General features: G+C 39.1%; 1 protein-coding gene across 2 annotated transcripts in view; it reads right to left on the bottom strand.

Moving 5' to 3' along the window:
* The window catches only part of bcl9 (BCL9 transcription coactivator), a 522,554-nt gene that overhangs the window by 361,124 nt on the left and 140,572 nt on the right, over positions 1-20,858 (bottom strand). The window contains exon 2 of one of the 2 annotated variants that reach the window (XM_039743665.1): positions 11,563-11,828. The exons of the other annotated variant lie outside the window; for it this stretch is intronic. The gene's annotated coding sequence lies outside the window, so the exon portion shown is untranslated. The remainder of the gene's footprint in view (positions 1-11,562; positions 11,829-20,858) is intronic. 2 annotated transcript variants of the gene reach the window in all.

The following is a 20,858-nucleotide window of genomic DNA, read 5'->3' as shown; positions in this document are numbered from 1 at the left end:
GGCCAATGGGACACAGGGAAGACGTGTCCCACGGCTGAAGAAAAATAAGTTTATTTATTTTATACGTGTGCCTCCATGTTCAATCTGTGTTGGTCGGGTGTATATATAACACCTTTTTACACTACATTCTTATATTCAGTTAATAATAAGATTAATATTTGTTCTGTGTCACCATGCGATTTGGTATAAAACATACCTCAATATCAGAAACACCTAAGATAGATCTGTTGGATAATGTTTTCAATATGTCAGGTTAATATGTTTTTAAAAATATACTGCAACATACAAAAATGACAGGTGTCTGGAAATTTACCACTTAAACACATTTTACAGTATAACTAGAATTTGCAGCATATTTAATAATATATTGTTTTCTAAAATGTACCATATCATACATTTTTCCTAGTATTTTAAAATATATTAGGAAATATATTTTTATATTTTACACAATATAGTTTAATATAAAAACTGGCAATAACATACATGCTCTACAATACATGTCAGTATACCTTAAGATGCTGACATATATTAACCCTTGAAGTATTTCATAATATATTGTAAAATACTGTATATTCACATACGTAGTGATATATATTTTTAAAAATATATTTAACTTATATTTAATTTTTGTAAGGGGTTCTACAAGTCGGTGATAGCCATTGTGATTTTCACTGCTGATGTTTGTGGAGTATTGAGCTTGTAACTTCTCTTCAATTCAAAATATTACTTTATAAGGCAGGCTCAGTTATGGGATACACTCTTGGCCCAATGGAGGTCATGGCAAAGGAGCGATTAAAGACAAAACTGATTGCCATTATGAACAATGTTGCACATCTTCTCTCTGACACACTAACACTGAGGACAAGCTAACGAATCATTTAACAGTAGTGTGTCAAGAAATGCAACTAGGGCTTCTTTATATCAACAGCAATATGTCTGGACCTATGACTGCCAAGTTAGAAGTTTGCCTTTCTTTTTAAATTTCTTCCTCCTTTTGTCATCTTGATGTCTATGGTTCTATCATATCCAGGGTATTGGGTAGCTGGACCCTATCCTGGCAACACTGGGTGCAAGGCACTAAATACAGGACACCAGACCATTACAAGATCCCCTCAAATATTACAATTACATTACACAAATTATATCACACAAAAATATATGTTATCAATCCTTAAAATCATCATCTAAAGAAGCTTAATTTAATTTCAAGATTGCAGCCACCTGGAAGTCTATGTCAGTAATACTGGTGCAAGGCAGCAGCCAACCTTGTGTGTAGCTGTATTTCATTATTTAGGCTGTTTCATAATTTCCTTAATTTTATAGCTAAAAATGCATTCAAGTTATATTTTTATTACTCTGTGTGCTTTACAAAAACAGAAATGAAAAGAAAATTCTAAAATGTATTGTTCTAAAGCAGAGATGACAAATATCAAATGTGTCAGAAGCATACATGCAAATTATAATTTTTCAAGCAAAAACAGAAATATAAATAGAATTGAGCTGCTGGCAGAATAAAATGTAAGACACATCAATCAGAAATGCCACAGGTGTGTACTATTATGAATTATTATTTGAAAAAACGAATAATGCATTTGCATAGCAAAGTATATTTTAATCATGACTGCCACTAACAAGTTATTTAAGAACAGAAAGGTATACAAACACATAGCAAATGTCTTTTTGAACTAAAAATATTCCTCTTTGAGTCTTTGGCCTTGCCACATTAATTCAGCTTCACAAGTTTAACTTACAGCTCAGCTCAACTAATTGTAGTGCACCATGTTGAGTTAAATTATGTACAGATTTTTAACTAAATGAATAGGTTACTACTGGGATTCGAAGCCCAGTCATTGTCTGTGCAGGTCCACACGTACCTTCTCTTAGGGACTGTATTTTTCATTTACATCCAAAGATAGGTGCATTAGTCTAATTGAGGACGCTGCTCTGGCTGAGTATGAGAGAGTGTTGGTCAGCCCTGTCACAGATCAGCCCAGCAAGCAAGCACCAGAACAACTTGTAAGCAAATGGTTTAATCCTAATGTTTAAATGTATTTTTGATCTGCTATTCCTGTATTTCCAGTTTCTATACAGAACATCTACATATGTTTCAATTCCTTTTCATTTGGTATGACACCCTGAATATTTTCTATATTTCCTCATCAACAAAACAGACTATTACAGTATGAAATGAACCCACTAACCCTTGTAACAAAAAAGGTTGTCTTACTAAAATAGATCCATCCATCCATTATCCATCCCGCTATATCCTAACTACAGGGTCATGGGGGTCTGTTTGAGCCAATCCCAGCCAGCCCAGGGCGCAAGGCAGTAAGCAAACCCCGGGAAGGGCGCCAGCCCACCATAGGGCGCACACACACACACACCAAACACACACTAGGGGCAATTTAGGATCGCAAATGCACCTAAACTGTATGTTTTTGGACTGTAGGAGGAAACCGGAGCACCCAGAGGAAACCCACGTAGACACAGGGAGAACATGCAAATTCCACGCAAGGAGGACCCGGGAAGCGAACCTGGGTCTCCTAACTGATCAAACAAATAACAACTTGATATATGGGGGTTGGGAAAGCCCCACTGAAAGCCTTCTAATGTGTATGGAAGCTTTTTGTTGGCCGTAGTTAACTTTTAGGATGCACTGCCCAGAAGTGGAGGCCTACAATAAGGTCTGACTTGTTCTCTAGTAGCCTGAAAGTTTGAAAACACGTAGTGGCCACTTAGCATGTTGTATGGGTTGGGAGGTTGCATACAGTACAACTTTACAGTAAAACTTTATATCTGCTATTTTTATGAGATATGGACACTAACATTGCTTTGTCTCTTGGAAGGAACTATGGTTGGTGTTGCTGAGTAAGAACCTGGCTTTAGTTATTATTCCAGTCACTATCTGTGTAGTACCTGCATATTTTCCCCATGTCTGCTGAGTATTCTCCGCTCCGTTTTTTTCAACTTCATCACATGCATGTTAGATAAATTGGTGACTCTTAATTGCTCTGGTGCAAGTGAACATAACTCCGCCAAGGATGGTCCTAAGCCCAGCTGCAAAAGGAGGAAGGTGGTCACCCTGCCGAGGTGGCCAGAACCAGGAAACCGGGGTAATTAGGCACGTAACCAATGGATAATCGAAATTCAAGTATTGCGATTCATGCTACCGAATCCGGGGCAGCCTATGCGCCAGTGTTGAGGAGCCAGGGTACTGGTGTGAAGTGGGCTACTGGCTGAAGACCCAAACTTTCCACGCCAAAAACAGAACTTCACATCGGCGCATGGAACGTCCGAACTGGTCACCACGTCGGACAAAAGGAAATCATCGCGAAGGAATTGACAACCTGCAAAATCACCATCGCAGCGATATCGGAATTACGGCTCACAGGATCAGGGACGATGGTCATCCAACCACCGGCCATCGACAATCAAATGACACTTTTCTACTCAGGTGGAGACAAAAGAGAGGCAGGTGTCGGATTTAAGGTTACCAGCCACGCGGCCAGGAGTGTGATTGCATTCCAACCAATATCCAACCGCCTAGCAGTCCTCACCATTAAAGGCACTATCAAAACCCACATCATCTCCGTCTACACTCCAACAGAAACCTGTCAGGATCCAGTCAAAGATGATTTCTACAACCAACTACAACAAACGCTGGATTCCCTCCCACAGACTGATGTGATCCTCCTGGCTGGTGATTTCAATGCGCACATCGGCACAGATCGAACAGGATGGGAAAACTCGATGGGCCGGTTTGGACATGGACATATCAATGACAATGGATTGCGTCTTCTATCCATCGTCAGCGGCAACGACCTTCTTGTGGGAAACAGCCACTTCCAGCATCCTCTGAAACATCAACTCACATGACGAAACCCAGCTGGCAAGGACTTTGCAGTTTTGGACTACATTTTGGTCAACTCCCGGGTTTCGACTGTCGCTCAAGGACGTCCGGGCGAATCGTGGCCCAGACTGTGGATCGGACCATTACCTTGTACGCGCCAAGTTCCAACTTCAACTGCAACGGGCCAAATGCAAATCACGTCCTCCGATCAAGCTGGAGTGGAAAAGTCTCGTAGACCCTGTCCACAAGGCCGAATTCCAACTCCAGCTATCCAATCGCTTCGCAGCATTGGCACAATCAGAGGATGTCAACGTCGAAGAAAGACAAATTTCGAACACTATCATGGACTGCGCCAAGGAAATGTGTCCGCCAACTCGCCATCGAACACAGCCATGGATATCTGATGAATACTTGGATATGGTAAACGAACAAAAGCTAGTCAAACTGTCCAATTTCAAACGCTATTGGCAGCTCAACAGAGAAATCCGCCGTCAGATGAAAGAAGAGCGAGAGGCCTACTGGAACCAAGTGGCGGCCGACCTAGAAACAGGCAGCCTCCAAACACGAGTACCACGCTCTATCAAACTCTTCGACGACTGAGTGGAAAGGCCAAGTCAACAAATGACAACATTCAAAATGCCGATGGAACCTTCGTTCGATCACCAACAGAGCGCCTTCAACGATGGAAACAATTCTTTGAGGAGCTCTACAATCACCCCGACCACAAGGCGCACCATTGGAACCACCAAGCATCGACCCGCCAGAGGTCCAAATGTCTGACGCTGAGCCAACTATGGAAGAGGTCCGGACTGCCGTTCGAACTCTGAAAAATGCCAAGGCACCAGGACAGGACCAGGTCACGGCCGAAGCAATCAAGGCTGATGGGGATCCATTACTCCATCGATTGCTCCTGCTCATCCGAACCATCTGGCGTACTGAACAAATACCACAATCATGGAAGAAGGCCACCATCGTGCCAATTAACAAAAAAGGCGACAATGGAGACTGCAAGAACTACCGAGGCATCAGCTTGCTCTCCATTGTTGGAAAGGTCCTCATGAAGATCATACAATTAAGGCTGCAGCGTCACCGCGAACAGACCAGTTGGGATGAGCAAGCCGGATTCAGGCCAAACCGCGGCTGCAGTGACCAGATCTTCACCCTCCGTCAACTGATGGAGGAAAGAATATGATGAGGGAAAAGAGCAGTCATTGTCTTCATTGACTTTCGATCTGCCTTTGACTACGTTCAACTTGTGCCTCAGAAAGTCATCAAACTCCTCCAGGAAAGCTACGCTGGGTCCTCCAGCCAAGTACGCATCCGAAATAAATTATCTGAGGAGTTTACCATCCGAACTGGTGTCCGTCAGGGAGATGTTGTTTCTCCACTGCTTTTCAACGTCGTAGTCGACAGCATCATGAGAAAGGTCTTCCAAGGCAGATAAGGAATCCAGTATGGTGAGGATGGCTTTCTGACTGATCTCATGTTCGCAGACGACAGTGGCATCCTGGCCGGTGACGATGCGGAGGCCACGGACGTTCTCTACAACATCGCCAACATCGCCCAGCCATATGGATTAAAAATAAACACAGACAAGACGAAAGTGCTGACAACAGATGGATCGCAGACCAACGTGCAACTCGATGGTGTGCAAATCGAGCAGGTCCAAGAATTTAAATACCTTGGGTCACTGGTCCAGGAGAAGAAAGTGGTGTCCACAGTAGAGGTCCACAGTCGAATCGGTCAAGCAACCGCGGCATTTGCTTCCCTAAAGTGGTGCCTGTGGAAGCAAAAACCAATATTTTCAACAAGACCAAAATTCGACTCTTCAGATCTCTGATTCTGCCAATTCTCCTCTATGGATCCAAGACGTGGACACTGCTCAAGCAAGATCTCAACAAACTTGAGGTCTTCCAAATGTGATGCCTGCAACAAATCCTATGAATCTCACTCCGAGACCGCATACGAAATGAGGAAATCCGTCGAGGAGCAAATCCAACATGACGACTACAGTGGTTTGGCCACGTCTGCAGAATGGAAGGCAGCCGGTTACCACACAAACTCCTCTGGTGCGATTGACCCACCCAGTGGAGAATCCAAAGAATGGCACCAAAGAAAACGTGGCTCAAGCAGGTCGAAGACGACATCAGAAACCGTCGACTCAACCTCGACGAGGCCAGAACAGCCGCCATGGATCGCCTTGCATGGAAACGCCTGCTAAATGAAATCCGACAACCATTGTCACCCACAGCTGCGTACGGGCTTAGGACTAGGTCCAGACCGAACGCCAGCTAGGGACCAAAGAAGAAGAAGAAGCAAGTGAACATATTAAAAGAGCACATCATGGAGCATCTCATCAAGGAATGGCTCCTACTTTGAAACACTTCCTTCCCCTATATGGTACCCCAGAATCCTGAGCTGAAAACAGTGCATTCAGAACTTTAATAAATTAAAGGATTTGATTTGGAAAATGAATAGAAGTATGGATGGGTGAATTTTCACTCAGAGGCACAATTTGTAAATTGTAAGCTATCTAAAAGACTCCACTGCACAAACCTGAACTACAATACACTCTGCATTACCAATTCAATAACTTGTACTATATTATTGTTGCTTGTTTTGTCTGATAATTACTGCATTTTTATATCTTATTATATTTTGTGTTTATATGTTTCTTTTCATATTTATTGCTTTATTATATACCCTGTATTGTTTCTCTTCTGAGGAATTCACTCATGGCGACACCCGCCAGCTGCTCAACAGCAGTGACAGGGCTGAAACTTTAGGCCTTCTGACTTGTACTGGCTGCACACGGTGGTAGTAGTTTTAAATGGAAATTGAATCAGGAGACGTTTTAAAGTTTACCACTTTGTCCACTACTATATGCTTTCATTTAAAAAATGGCTTTTTTAAAATAAAAACAATCTCTGTCCATACTACCATTTTCATATCGTTTACAAAAGTTTCTCGGCCAATACACCAAAATGACTGAAATGTATGCAACGTAGCCATTCAGCTACACTGGACATGTATGGATTGGCAAGAAAAATCTAGTTGTTGGTAATGCTATCAACCATGAGGTTTATTGTAAAATTGTAGTGACTGGTAAATTATTTTCCTTTTGTGCATGTAAACAGCATTTGAACTGTACAAAACACAATTAAGGGGCATACAACTGAGCAACACAACAATGGCCATGGAACACATCTCTTCTATCTGTGCTATGCTGGAATTTAGCTTTCTACCATGATGTGTGTGATGAACAGGATCCAATCAGGGAAGGGCCACAATGTAAGTATGGGCCAATCAGAGTGTGATTGGAGTCTTTGTTTTCAGCAATCTTAGTTCTCGCCCATTTAAAGTACAACTCTGAGGCAGTGTTTAAAGACATATATGGCTATGGAGGTTTCAGGGGTTAAAAACACCCAGATAGTGTGGATGAAAGGCCAAAACAAAAACTAAGGTCTGGATTTTTAAATGAAAATGTAGTAGTGTGGACAGGGCTTAAATAACAAGGCAAAAGCCAGAAACATCAAGACAAGAATCAAATAAACAAAGCTCAGGATGTATTAATGTGTTAAAAATGGAAAAGGGAAATCAAAAACCACTAATTGAACATGTAACCAGAGCCAAATTGAAAGCCTTAAATTGTAGTCAATGAGCAAGGTAAACTTTGTCACAGGAGAAGTCCAAATACAGCTAAAGAATGAATGCTAAGGCTCTGAGGTGAATCCAATAATCTTGGATGAACTATTTCAGTACAGAGCTGGTTTAAATATGATCACATCAGTGACATCACTGCACAGTTTAGGGATAGAGAATGGAATCAGGAGATGGCGTGGACAGATCAGAATTTAAGCAGGGATCATAATGAAGAAGACTAATGTTAAAATAAGCAAAGCTCAAGAGTCAGGATGTGAAGCCAGAATTGTGATCAAAGAACAAAAAGAAAAGATTACAAATAAACACAGCAGATGTAATTCGAAAATAGAGGACAGAAGAATGTTGCTGTAATCAGTAACTCAAAAACTATCAATTAGAAAGATGCTAAATGTTTTTTGTTCATGAGCCCAAATTTTGGATCTTTATGCAGTAATGGCATCATGTATCGAACTCTTGGTCATTAAGTCAACCATCCACAAAATTGTCCCAGAATGACGGCATCCATAAAGAAAATAAAATAGTGCAGCAGTAGAATGTGAATTATATTTGACACTGGTAAAAACACATGGGAACAAAAAACAAATACTTTGTAATACCAACAGATTCACTCACCTTATAAACACCTGGAACTTTACATAAATCATTTTTAAAGGCTAAGGAATTGTTAAAAGAAAATTAAAAGTATAAGCCTGGTCATGACAATCGTAAAATGCGACTTCTAGGACACGCCTCCTAACCACAGGCTGTCACGTCATAGCAATGGGAGCTGGAAATAGCAGCACTTATAAGAATAACTAACTGGCATTATGGGAAAGCACAGTTACATTGTTAAAAACATGTTGAAACACCAAATAAATATGAAAAGTGAATTAACCGATTTCCAAGACCCCAAAAGCAATGTCAAATGAACATTAGGAGACCATGGAATAGACAAGAAAAATTAAAATCCACCATTGTAACTACAGGAGAACTCAGAGAATCAAAGTGCGTGGTTGCCTATTACATAGCCACAAAAAACTTTCTGTCTCTCTGAGCCTTGTTACACTTATGCCGCCTCAAGTGAATCCAGATGACAGCACTATTCATTTCTGCTTTGGAATTTACTCCGGGTAAGTGGAGTGAGGCAGCCACATACAGAGCCTGGTCATCAGCACCATCACAGTTTGTAGCCCAAGTAGCCATTGTACTGAATGGAGTTCTCCTTTAGCTCTACTGGATGAAAGTCTCACTCTGAGTGAATTCCTCAGCAGACATATACTGTATTGTCATTTTATGTTTCTGCACCACCAAGACTAACAACAAATCCTTTTCATTGTACTGCAAGATATAGTGATAATCATAATACCTAACAAAATCACATTTACAGTGTTGAATTCTACAAACGTTAAGCCAAAAAGGGTGAAAACGTGTAATGCAGTGCCTACTGTCCCCTTCTTAACTTCTTATATTTACCAGCTCATGTGTATGTTTAGCTCATTATTACATGCTTTAATAGGATGCCAGGTTTTCCACAGGTTAATTGTATACTCTGTTTCTATTTCCTTTGAAACATTGTGTTGCTTTATATTTCATTATTTTTATTTCTTTGGGATGGTAGTCACAGTTAAAGGTTTATAGAGGTTTACTCATATGGGGCCAGTTTAAAATCACGTTACCAGAACCAGGAAAACTGGAGTACCCTTAGAAAAACCCATGGTGATACAGAGAGAACATGCCAACTGCATAAAGGCAAAGCCAGGGATCAGTTACAGATGTGTACAATTGATCAGTTTTTATTTTATGATATTGTTGTTGCTTGAAATACACCAGCAGGTGCTGAAGGTTCAGCATGTCTCTCTATGTGAGTGACTGCTTACGGCACCTAATGACTGCTTGTCTACCTATCCAGCATTTTATGTCTAATTTGTGAACCACATTTAAACAATTAACTTGTTTAAGCACTACAGAATCATAGCATCTGTCGTCATTATGCACGCTATACAGGTGAATGGTTTAATCAAGGCTGCGAGGAATCACCGCAGCAAGTGTTTTGAGTTTGCAAACATCTGAGCTGAGCGGTTTTCCAATTACATGTGAAATGCAGCACTTAGAGAGAAGGGCTTTGACTTTACTCTTGTTCCCAACGTTGCTACCTGTGTTAGGCACGGATGACAAAATTTCCTGACACTGCACCCTGCCGTCAGAAACACCTATGGGTCCCACAGGAGGAAAAGCAAATACAACACTCTACGTATAAATTATTAAGTGGGACAATTTACTGCATCATTTGCTGGAGTCTCGCTGCAAGTACATACATGCTTCATCTAAAAGGCAAGGGATATTCCTTTAGAAAATAAGAAGCAGGATAGTTGTGCTCGACTACATGCAAAAAAATTATTTAAGCAAGCCATTCGGAGACATCGTCACCCCTAATCAACAAACTGAATACCCAACATGAGGGGCAGCACTAAGACTAAAAAAAGAGCTAAAACACTTTATCTTAAAAGAATGTTTATTGATCAATTCATAAAGAGTTTCTGTTCCCAGGGCCAGGTCACTGGAGGCCACTAGAGCCCGTTCTGGTGGCAAAAGAAATGAACACAAGATGGACAGTGAGCTTGGACGATATACCAAAGTATGGGCCAGTTTGAATCTGGTAATCAACCTGACAACATTGTGTTGGAGGAAATGTGCATACAGCAAGCATGAAATGAAGAGGCTCTCCCCAACCTGGAGAACAAACTCTGTAAACTAGTAATATTCTTGCTGGACACATTATTTAATTTGAAAATATCACTTTAGACTTGAATAAAAGGATTTTATTGCTCAATTACTTAATTGATCACAATACAAATCAGGTGGTTTAAGATTTCATGGATCTGGTATTATTCATTCATTCATTATCTGAGCTTGCTTATGTAGAAATAATGTTATATTATATTATATTCCCAGCAGCATCACAAGTCAAACAGGAACTATCCCGCACTCATTTACACTGACACGCTGATTTGTAGCATTTAATGAACAACGTTGAGGATGATTAAGAACCTCCATTCCTCCATTCTCCCACCCGCTATATTCTAACTGCAGGGTCACGAGGGTCTGCTGGAGCCAATCCCAGCCAACACAGGGCGCAAGGCAGTACGCCAGCCCACTGCAGGGCACATAGACACACACTCACACCCACGGGACAATTTAGGATCGCCAATACACCTAATCTGCATGTCTTTGGACTGTGGGAGAAAACCAGAGCACCCGGAGGAAACCCACACAGACACGAGGAGAACATGAAAACTCCACGCAGGGAGGACCCAGGAAGTGAACTCAGGTCACCTAATTGCGAGGCAACAGCGCTATCACTGCGCCACCGTGCCACCTGATTAAGAACCTGAAGAGAGAATTTAAGTCAGCCATGAGAGCCAACAAAGACAAATCTGGGAAAGTTCTTAAAAATGGGCCGATCACATCAAGGCTTAAACACATATGACAATAATGTTTTGGAAAAACTAAGCCAAGAGATGGCATTTTGAAGGAAGAGAGGAATGAAGACGGTATAATAAAATCAGAATTAGAAAGAACAATCAGCAAGTTCACAAACAACAAAAACTGATGCAATACCAGCAAAACTAATTAAGACAGGAAGACCTTGGATATTAGAAAAAAGTATGGAAGATCTGTAGTGATATCTCAGAAACAGCCCAATGTGTGAAAGACAAATTCATGCTAGTGGAGAGCTGATGAACTCTTCAAAGTACCGAGCAACAGCTTTAATATGTCACCCATTGCACAGCTGCGCTTGGGTCCTAATTTGGGATCCTGAGGTGGTTTGTCATGTGGTGGGTGAGGCAATGCGCCGTATCAGTGCATACTTCCAGCCTCTCTTACTCTCTCTATTCAAAATAATGTTGAACATCCTACATGAGAAACTGAGAAATGCACTTGAAGATAACTTTAGCGTAGAACAAGGAGAATTCAGGAAGACCTTCAGGAAAGACAGAAGCACTATACAAGTAATACTGACACTTCGAGTAACTGCTGAGGAAATGCTAAGCAAATCAAAAAACCCTTACCACTGTGTCATCGACTTCAAGGAAGCGTTCACTTTGCTTTACTGGATCGCCTATGTGCACACCTGCAGAGCTACCTGAGAAGTGTAGTCCCATTAGGCAGCCCTGCTGGGTGCCGTGAATACTGCTGGTGGGAGCTGCTGAGAGGAGATGCTCCTATTTTGAGGGGCTTTCACTTGCAACGTTGAGGCTAAGTACTCCAAGGTCCAGCAGAAAAGGAGCCACTTCGCCTTACTCGTGGAGTCGGAATCAGGACAGGTGGAGCTTACCTGGAAGGTGTGGAAAAGAAAGGAAAACAAAGAAGAGAAGGAATTGCATTGGTCAGTATGAAGGTATTTCTTTAAATAAAAATTAGTCTTTTGAACCCAGGACTGCTGTCTGAGGATCTTTCATTCCCCATACAGGCCACACTGTGAGTACGCTAGGATTGGTTCCTTTCTTTGGTCTGATTCTGCTAAGAAAGTAGTGAGTTGGCATAGACGTGTACAGCAGCACACATGTAATGAGTCAAGCAGTTGGAGTGGCAGATTCCTATTATCCGTAAACATTGCACTCCACTCTATTCCTTATACCTTGCAGTCATTAGACAGCTAAAGGGAGCTGAAGTCTGTTTAAGCAGCATTAGCCATAAGGCAGGAACTGTCTCCATATAGGATGCATGTACATTATAAAGCACATTTATACATGCTCACTAACTCCCCATTTATGTAATTCATTTTAAAGCCCCCCTGTTAATCCAGCCTGAGCAGAACAAAAAAAAAATGCAATCATGGAGAGATTCGGAAGAGAGGGCAGTTAGGTTGCTATACATTGCTGGTTCCTTGGAGCTTTGTGACAACTGCCCCATTATCCTGCCCTGTATCTATGATTTTAAACCAGGTATTGTTGCCACTTCACATTTCTTGGCTCCTGGTTCATTTTATAGCAAGAGTGATTCCTGTTACGTTGCTGGATGGGATTAGCATCTTCTCAGAAAGACATTCAGATGAACTAATCTAAAACAGCTTAGTGTGTATGTGTGTGCCCTTGATTGCACTGGCATCATATCTAAGGGTGTTTCCTGGGGGTTACTTTGACCTGCCACCCTGGCCAGACAAAAAAAGAACTTTGGAAATTGGTAGGCTCATTGATAACAGCTAAACAATGAAGTGTTCTTGCAATCTGGAAACAATATTGGCAGCGAATGGTGAAAGCCAGTAGGCACTGCTAGTAGACAGGTTGGATTTATTTAAAAGTACAGCAATTCACATCACCTACTGAGTGTTTAAGTTCATTCACAAGTCCATTTACTCAGCCTGCTTATTTATGCATAAGGCATATATCAACCCTGGATGGGATGTTAGTCTACAGCAGGGCAATATACAGGTAAATGTTAAAAAAAAGAAATGCCTTGTACCACCCTTAGATAACTGTGCTTAAATGTCACTCAGCTTGGGCACCCTCTTGGCAGTCGGCTTGTAGAGTAGGGACTAATAAATGCCACAATGTACCTGCGTTGTCTTGTCAAGGCAGTGATAAAGGCTGAAGAAAGAAACACAGACTGGGAAGAAGACGACCGATGGGATTTTATATAAGGTGGAAGTGCTATGATTAGAAAGGGGAGGGTGGTCTTTCTCTCACACACCTTTCCAAAAAATATAAACATATGAGAGATGACACAAAACTAAAGATAGGTGCAACTAGATAAACTGAAAATGATAGTGCCCAAAAGTGATATCAAAGGGCATTAACTTTAAAGCAAAACATTAATTGTGTAGTTTTACTTAATAAAAGGTCTGTCCAGTCATATGTTTCTAGACAGTTTAACATGCCTGTTTAGGAGTAAGAATGGCATAACTGGGCAAGATCGAGTGACCCTGTATCAGCTAAATGGCACACTCTTATCCACTAAATATCTTGTGTATTTTAATGTTTGCTAGCATATCCATGGTACTTTGAATCCATTTCCTTATTTATAAATCTTGGTGTAAAAACCATAAAAAGAACTTCTGTGCCTTTCTGAAGAGAACCCTGTTCCTGTTCCGTTCTGTTCTGAGTCAAACTGTGAGACAGAGGTAGCGGTTGAACTGCAGCCGGGTGCTTTAAATTTAACACCTTGGTAGTCAAGCTTGTAACAGTAAAGAGAATATTATTATTTCTGAACAAGCTTTTTGCCTTGCTGTGTTATTGGGGGCTGAAGCTAAATCTCAGCAGTGTCAGACATCAAACCTGGATGTGGTGATGGTCCATCAATAGATGAAGATTCAATATTCCAGGAAATATATATATATATTTTTTAATTTTTACTAACACCCTAAAATATGCACAATTTATAATCTTCATTTTTTTATTAATTAATTGATGTCACAAATCTCCACTTTTGAAAGTGAGTATGGATGTATTCAACCGTGGACTAAGATGGACTCGAACAATGATCAGGTTTGGTTTCTGTTTTGAGTCTGATGCTGCCAGAATTGGCTCTGGCCACAAGATACCTGCTGTTAGGCAAAATGGTTTTGGAAACGAAGGAACAAACATTCCAAATATGTTTGATCTATTTCAGTTTTAATAGGCATTGCCTAAACACTCAGTCCAGTTGACACACCAACATGTAGTATACGGCAGGAGCCTATCTATCTATCTATCTATCTATTGTTATATAGTGCCTTTCACTCACTATCTATCTATCTATCTATCTATCTATCTATCTATCTATCTATCTATCTATCTATCTATTGTTATATAGTGCCTTTCACTCACTATCTATCTATCTATCTATCTATTGTTATATAGTGCCTTTCACTCACTATTTATCTATCTATCTATCTATCTATCTATCTATCTATCTATCATTTGTATATAAAGTATAGACACACATACACACACAATATATATATATATATATATATATATATATATATATATATATATATATATATATATATATATATATATATATATATATATATATATATATATATATATATATATCTTTCTTGCCTGCAGGAAGATTTTTTACCTGCAGCAGAAAAAATATTGATCGTTGTGCCATCTTTAGCATTTGGAAGCTTTTAAAATGCTTGATCTCGTTTTATTCGGCATGCCTGCATATCAGATTCTATGGGAGGAATCTGACAAAGTGCTAGGCTTATCTTGTATCAGTTGCACACAAAGGTCGATAAGCCTGGTGGATTCCGTTTCAAACTGTGACAAGTGGGAAGTGCTTGGTTGATGTTTAAACTAGCATTTTTTTTCTCTTTTCTATTTCCGCAATTACCAGTCTGAGAATAATCAGACCATTACAACGGCATATTTTCACTGTTTATTTATTCTGTGACTGTAAATTGGATCAAGTGGGTTTGATTATGGATTCATTTATATCCATATGTACTAGATAGATAGATAGATAGATAGATAGATAGATAGATAGATAGATAGATAGATAGATAGATAGATACTGTCTTTTAACTTTAAACAGATCTTAACTTATAATACAATTGCAGTCATATTAACAGGCACGAGTCTATGATATTTGGAAACATTTACAATTATTACGTTTTTGAGTCACATTTTACTATTAGGAATTCCTTTTTTCATATAGATAGATAGATAGATAGATAGATAGATAGATAGATAGATAGATAGATAGATAGATAGATAGATAGATAGATAGAATTTTAATGATTTAATGTCTTCTGGGGAAATGATGTTGGGATGCATATACACAGTAAGAATCTGTTGCCCTAGCAACATGTCTGCTGAAGTAAAACAAGAATGCCGAAAGATAATCCTGAGATTAGAATGATAATACAAGGATGGTGCCCGTCAATTAAATAGCCCTTTGAAAAATCAATAGGCCAGCACACCATAAGCAACAGAGTGTGAGGCAGTGAAAGGTTTGATATGCACTTTAGCCTGAAAGGAGGTGTGGCGGCTTAATCAGTGGTCTGCGTGACTCACAACAGAATAAAAGAAAGAAAAAAAAATCCGAGTTCGCATCATGCTGGTGAAGACCAACATTACAGCACACTGCCTGCACCTCTGCTAATAATGCAGCTTTGGAGAGTTCACCTAAAGTTAATGCCCTGCTTCATTAGGTGCCCTGACCGAAATTATGATGTTTATAAAATGGAATTACTCCTATTTGTTGCAGCATGACCCTCCAGTTTCAGGTTAGGTACAATGCTCTAGATCTCTAATATTTTTTTTCTTTTAGCAGTTTCACTGTCTGCTGCTATTCTGCTGCTGGGTGGCCACTGATCATGCAGGTTGTCACTGCAACTCATCACTTAATTAGACAGAATATCTCTTCATTTTTATCAGGCTCTTTTCTCACCAAAATCTCTTGCTGAAGTATTTCAACTATTCCCTTCTGAATGTGCTTAGCTTTTCTAATATTTTAAAAATACTTCTGAAGTGCTGGTCCCTTTGCAGGTGTCAATAACAGGGAATCCTAGTGGGAAGGCCAACTTCATTTATATGACTTACATATCATAAGTGCATTATTATTATTATTATTATTATTATTATTATTATTATTATTATTATTATTATTATTATTATTATTATTATTATTATTATTATTGTCTACTGTCTTTATCCAAGTTGAATAACTTTATCAGCATACATTACCACATTTTAGAGATTGCACAATTGGAACAAAGGCATCAGTGAGACATATAACATTTTCAGTAGTTTTATTTTGATTCAGACTTTCGCAGATTAAGCAACCCATTTAAGATCAGCAAGGGCACCGATGGTGGGAACTTAATTGGAAATAATGTGCTTCACAGTCCAACTACCCAATGCCGTCTGTCAAAATATCAAATTGAACCCACTCCCTAAAGATTTAACATCAAACCACAGAAACGCAAATGAGCAAAACTTTTTTTTTCCACTGTTAAATCTCTAATAACCAAGAATCAAACACAGAAGAAAATTGGTAGTACCAAAATTTAGCTTTATGGTGATTTCACTGTAACCAAATTGACGCTTAGATTTTCAAATAATCAGTACTCAGAGTCTCTTCTTTTAAAGCTACTATCTGGAGATTTTAGCTTCTATTTAGTTTGTTAACCTGGCAACACTGAGTTCTGCTATAATACATTTAGGCTTGGCATTTGATATACCCTGCTGATAACATTGTAGCCATTAATGAAACAGTCCACAGTCCCAATAGGATAAAATATCCCAGTAATAATTTCCCTCCACTATGCTGCAATCAATTCAATTCATTAAATCAATCAATCGGGCAGGTCGGCCAAATAGTTACGACTTTGGACTTTAAACCTCAGATTGGCACTGAGTAGAACATTCAATGCGCATGTGCTCCAAACGTAAAAAACACACTTCAAGAATTGTTACGTATTGGCATTACTGAAGTATTTGAAATTAATAAAGGCATTAATATTGTGAATTCAAGCTGTCAATTTAGAAAGAATTTCACAGCAAGAATGTGGGGACACAGATGGAAAGTTATTAATGGCAGGTTTCACAGAAATATCAGAAATCTTTCTTCATACAGTGCACCATAGACACAAGGAATAAATTGCAAAGCAGTGTGGTAGAAAGTAGAGACCTTAAGGACTTAAGGAACTTAAGGATTTAGGGACCTTAAATAGAACTTTAAACTTGACTTGTTTTAGAAGTTCCCTGTAGAAATTCAAAACTTGACGTGTTGTTATTAAATTAGTTGCATAGGATTGACAAGCTTGTTGTGCCTGTTCTAATCAAAATTGTTCTTCTGTTCTTGCAAAGCTCCTTGGAATAGTGATTCACACAAAAGGATACAATATTTTATATTAGAAATGCTATTAAATAAAGGAACCTCAAAATGACATATAATAAAATGCTAAGGCCTGCCCTACTTTCATGCAAGTACTTATGAACTACTGGGGCTAGAACCTTGATCTAGGTCTTAATTGAAAGCTTATAAGCTGATACTCTCTGGAAATTCAAAACATTTTTAGGTAGCAGCAACCGTGGTCATGGGTGAGCACAACAATAAAAGTGACACAAAGACATGAAAGAAAAAGAAAGGGAGTGACATCTGCAGAATATCAGGCAAATCAAAGAGACTGATTACATGATAAAGAATGCCATAAGAGGAAGAAGAATAAAAACATACAGAAAGCAAGAATGACAAAGATGGAGAAATACATGCCAACAATCATGCAGAGAGTTTACTGTGCTTACATTTAGCCTTTTGTTGGGTCATACAACACCCTCTCATAAGAAGACATGATGCTGAACCAAACTGACAAACAAGACATATTCCTGACTATAGTCCTGTTGAGCAGCAGACAAACATGATGGCTCAGAAGCATGCAGGACAAAGCCCAAGATACAGAATGCTAGACCAAGAAAGACACAGAAATGCATACCGAAAATCAAGAAGATCGTCAACTACTGGAAACGTCCGCCCATGTGAAAATATTACTGTATCATCGATTTTTCTTTGAATATTACTACTTAATAAAGTTACATCAGTGATCTGATCAGTGTCAAGCTGTATTTTTTAAAGCAAAATCATATGTTGCCAAAACAGAAAATTTCTGCTTTGTCTAGATTGAGCTAAGTGAAATAATAAAACATATCACTTCTAGAGGAACTAAAAGAAGTAAGCATTTAGAAAACATAAGAAGTATCAGCAACTCCTTATCTTTAACTTGCTTTTTGTTTTGTTTTTTGAGGACCATGGGTCCGTGTATTTAAGTAGTAAATAATAATAACAGTAACAACCTCTGAATTAAATGTTTTTCTTATAAAGTGCCTTAAACTGAGCAAGTCATTTCAAATTAGTATACTAAGCAAACAAGAATACCATTTTAAATAACAATGAAATATACAAGATCATTTAAGACTTTCTCAGTGATAAGCAATAATTTGTCTAAGGTCTGAAAGACTTGCAGGTTAGGTTTATCATGGTATGTAACTCTCAGTTACAAATTGCCTTTGTGGTGTCCTGTGCCTGTACTCTTGTTTTCCTTCCACACCCCAGAGACCTGCACATTAAGTTAAATGGCAGCTCTAAATTGCTCCTCATGAATGAGACTTGGTGTGTAGATAAGTGCCATAGACTGACACACCAACTGGCGTTGACTTATGCATTGTACCTGCTGCTAGTCCTGCAACTATGTATTGGAAAAAAAAACCTATTAAGATGGATGTAGTGAGTCAGAGTGGACTGACATCAATTGGTACAGAGGAGAGAATGAGAGAACACACATACATAACAGAAACACTCCAAACCTATTTGATCAAATTCAACATCAGAAATGGCAAGAACGTATTCAGGTATCATAGGATAAATGGCTGAATGCTATTCTGGAAACAGCGACAGCCCACCACAGAGGTCACTCAAGTACTGTGCACTCCCACAGAATACTGATTTAGAATTGACAATTACACCATCTGTTCCAGTCTGGATTTCATCACTGTGGAAATTGCTGGTCTCCAATCATGAACCCATGATGTTTGAGATTCAAAGACACACTAAGAAGCAGCTCATTGATGCTATGAACAAGAAAGAATATTCCCCTTTACCATGTGTAAGAAAAGCCTCTGAGCTGCTACAAGCACTGCCCTTCCCGGTGATGTCAGCTGAACTCTCATGCTGTGCGCAGCACCATCGTGCAACTACATTAAACCATGCTTGTCTTTCAGGATATGGGGGAATAAACTACAGTGAGGGCAAAAAATATGCAGACTTTGAGAATACAAACTTGCTCTGTAAAAATAGCAAATGAGGACAGGCTTTGAACCTAAAATGTTACATGTGTGAGGTAGCAGCACAGTCTACTGTGCCACCAATACATTACCAGTTATAACTGCTTAAAACGTGAGGCAGAAAAGTAAGGTTTTTAAATGGGACTTATAAGAGGAAACGGATATATCCAGAGAAGGAAACTGGTAACTCCTGAGGCTAAATTAAAAGATGTTTAACAAGACACCTCCACTTTCCGGTGATTACGAGGCAATCTACAATGAAACGACTTCTACATTTTCCTCCATTGTTCCCATTTTTTCTTCAAATTTATGTTGGGTTTGACTTATCTTAATTACCAGGCACATTGGTTAAGGAATTGAACATTAAACTGCCATTTCAGTTCCCACCTTTGACTCATCGTGTTACACAAGACACTTAACCTCTGTGCTTCATATATTTGTATAACTGCTTATACGATACTTCAGGATGTGTTTGTTACAAATGAGGCTCAATAAAATAAAGTTTATCTAAAATTAGTATTATGCCTTATTAGGAATTCTAGCATGTCTTGTATTGCATATTGTGATGGTACTAAATGTGAAATCAACACATCAAAGAAAGATTGACAGAAAACCTGCAGGCCTTACAGTGTTAAGGGCCTTTGTTTTATTTTCGCTTTGGTCACGTCTGTGTTGAGCTTTGATATTCTTTGTATTGACTTTATTTACTTCTTGTTTTTTATCTCCCAATTCCCAAAGATCTGTATATTAGGTTGAGTTTGGCGTAGTGCCTAAGGAACTGGACTCTAAAACTAATTAGTGATGGTTTATCCCCACAGATAATCCACAATGTAATCTTAAATAAGGCACTTACCGTATACACTTGTGTATAAGTGAGGTCTTGAAACCTGAAAAATCGATCATAAAATTGGATCCCGACTTATACGCCTGTTCAAAAATACGACACCATTTTTTTTTTTTTTTACATCTTCTTGCCTCCTCCAATCTCGCATCAGTTTCTCAGAAGCATCGAATTTTGTTGCAGCAGTGCAGTTACCAATTTCTTTCACTACTTCAATGACATTTAATTTAACACCAGCTTCTGATCAAATGTTCCATCATAGATAAGGGATGCTCTTACGATAAAGGTGTATGAGGGTATAAGATAGTAAAAACACAAAACAGTGCAACTGTCGCTTTTGTATAGTTTGGGTATTACTGTGTGGTCACATAGGCATGATACATAGAAAAAAAAGGCTGTGTGTTCCGTGGTTACTCTCTCAGGTGGGCATTAGCATATCATAATCTCTTGGACTAACAGCAAGAGTTTTCTGCATTCGACTTATATGACCAACATTATAAAATAACAGAAATTATATGGTAAAATCAAGTCCCAACTTATCTGCTGGAGAACTTTAATGTGAGTATATAGGGTATTTTAAAAGTACAGTGGAACCTCGGTTCACGACCATAATTCATTCCAAAACTCTGGTCGTAAACCGATTTGGTCATGAACCAAAGTAATTTCCCCCCATAGGATTGTATGTAAATACAATTAATTCTGTTCCAGACCATATGAATTGTATGTAAATATATATTTTGTTAAAGATTTT

Source organism: Polypterus senegalus, chromosome 2 (genome assembly GCF_016835505.1).
Source record: "Polypterus senegalus isolate Bchr_013 chromosome 2, ASM1683550v1, whole genome shotgun sequence".
NCBI lineage: Eukaryota > Metazoa > Chordata > Cladistia > Polypteriformes > Polypteridae > Polypterus > Polypterus senegalus.
Note: the sequence above shows the minus strand (reverse complement) of the source record. Positions and strands in the feature narration are given on the sequence as shown.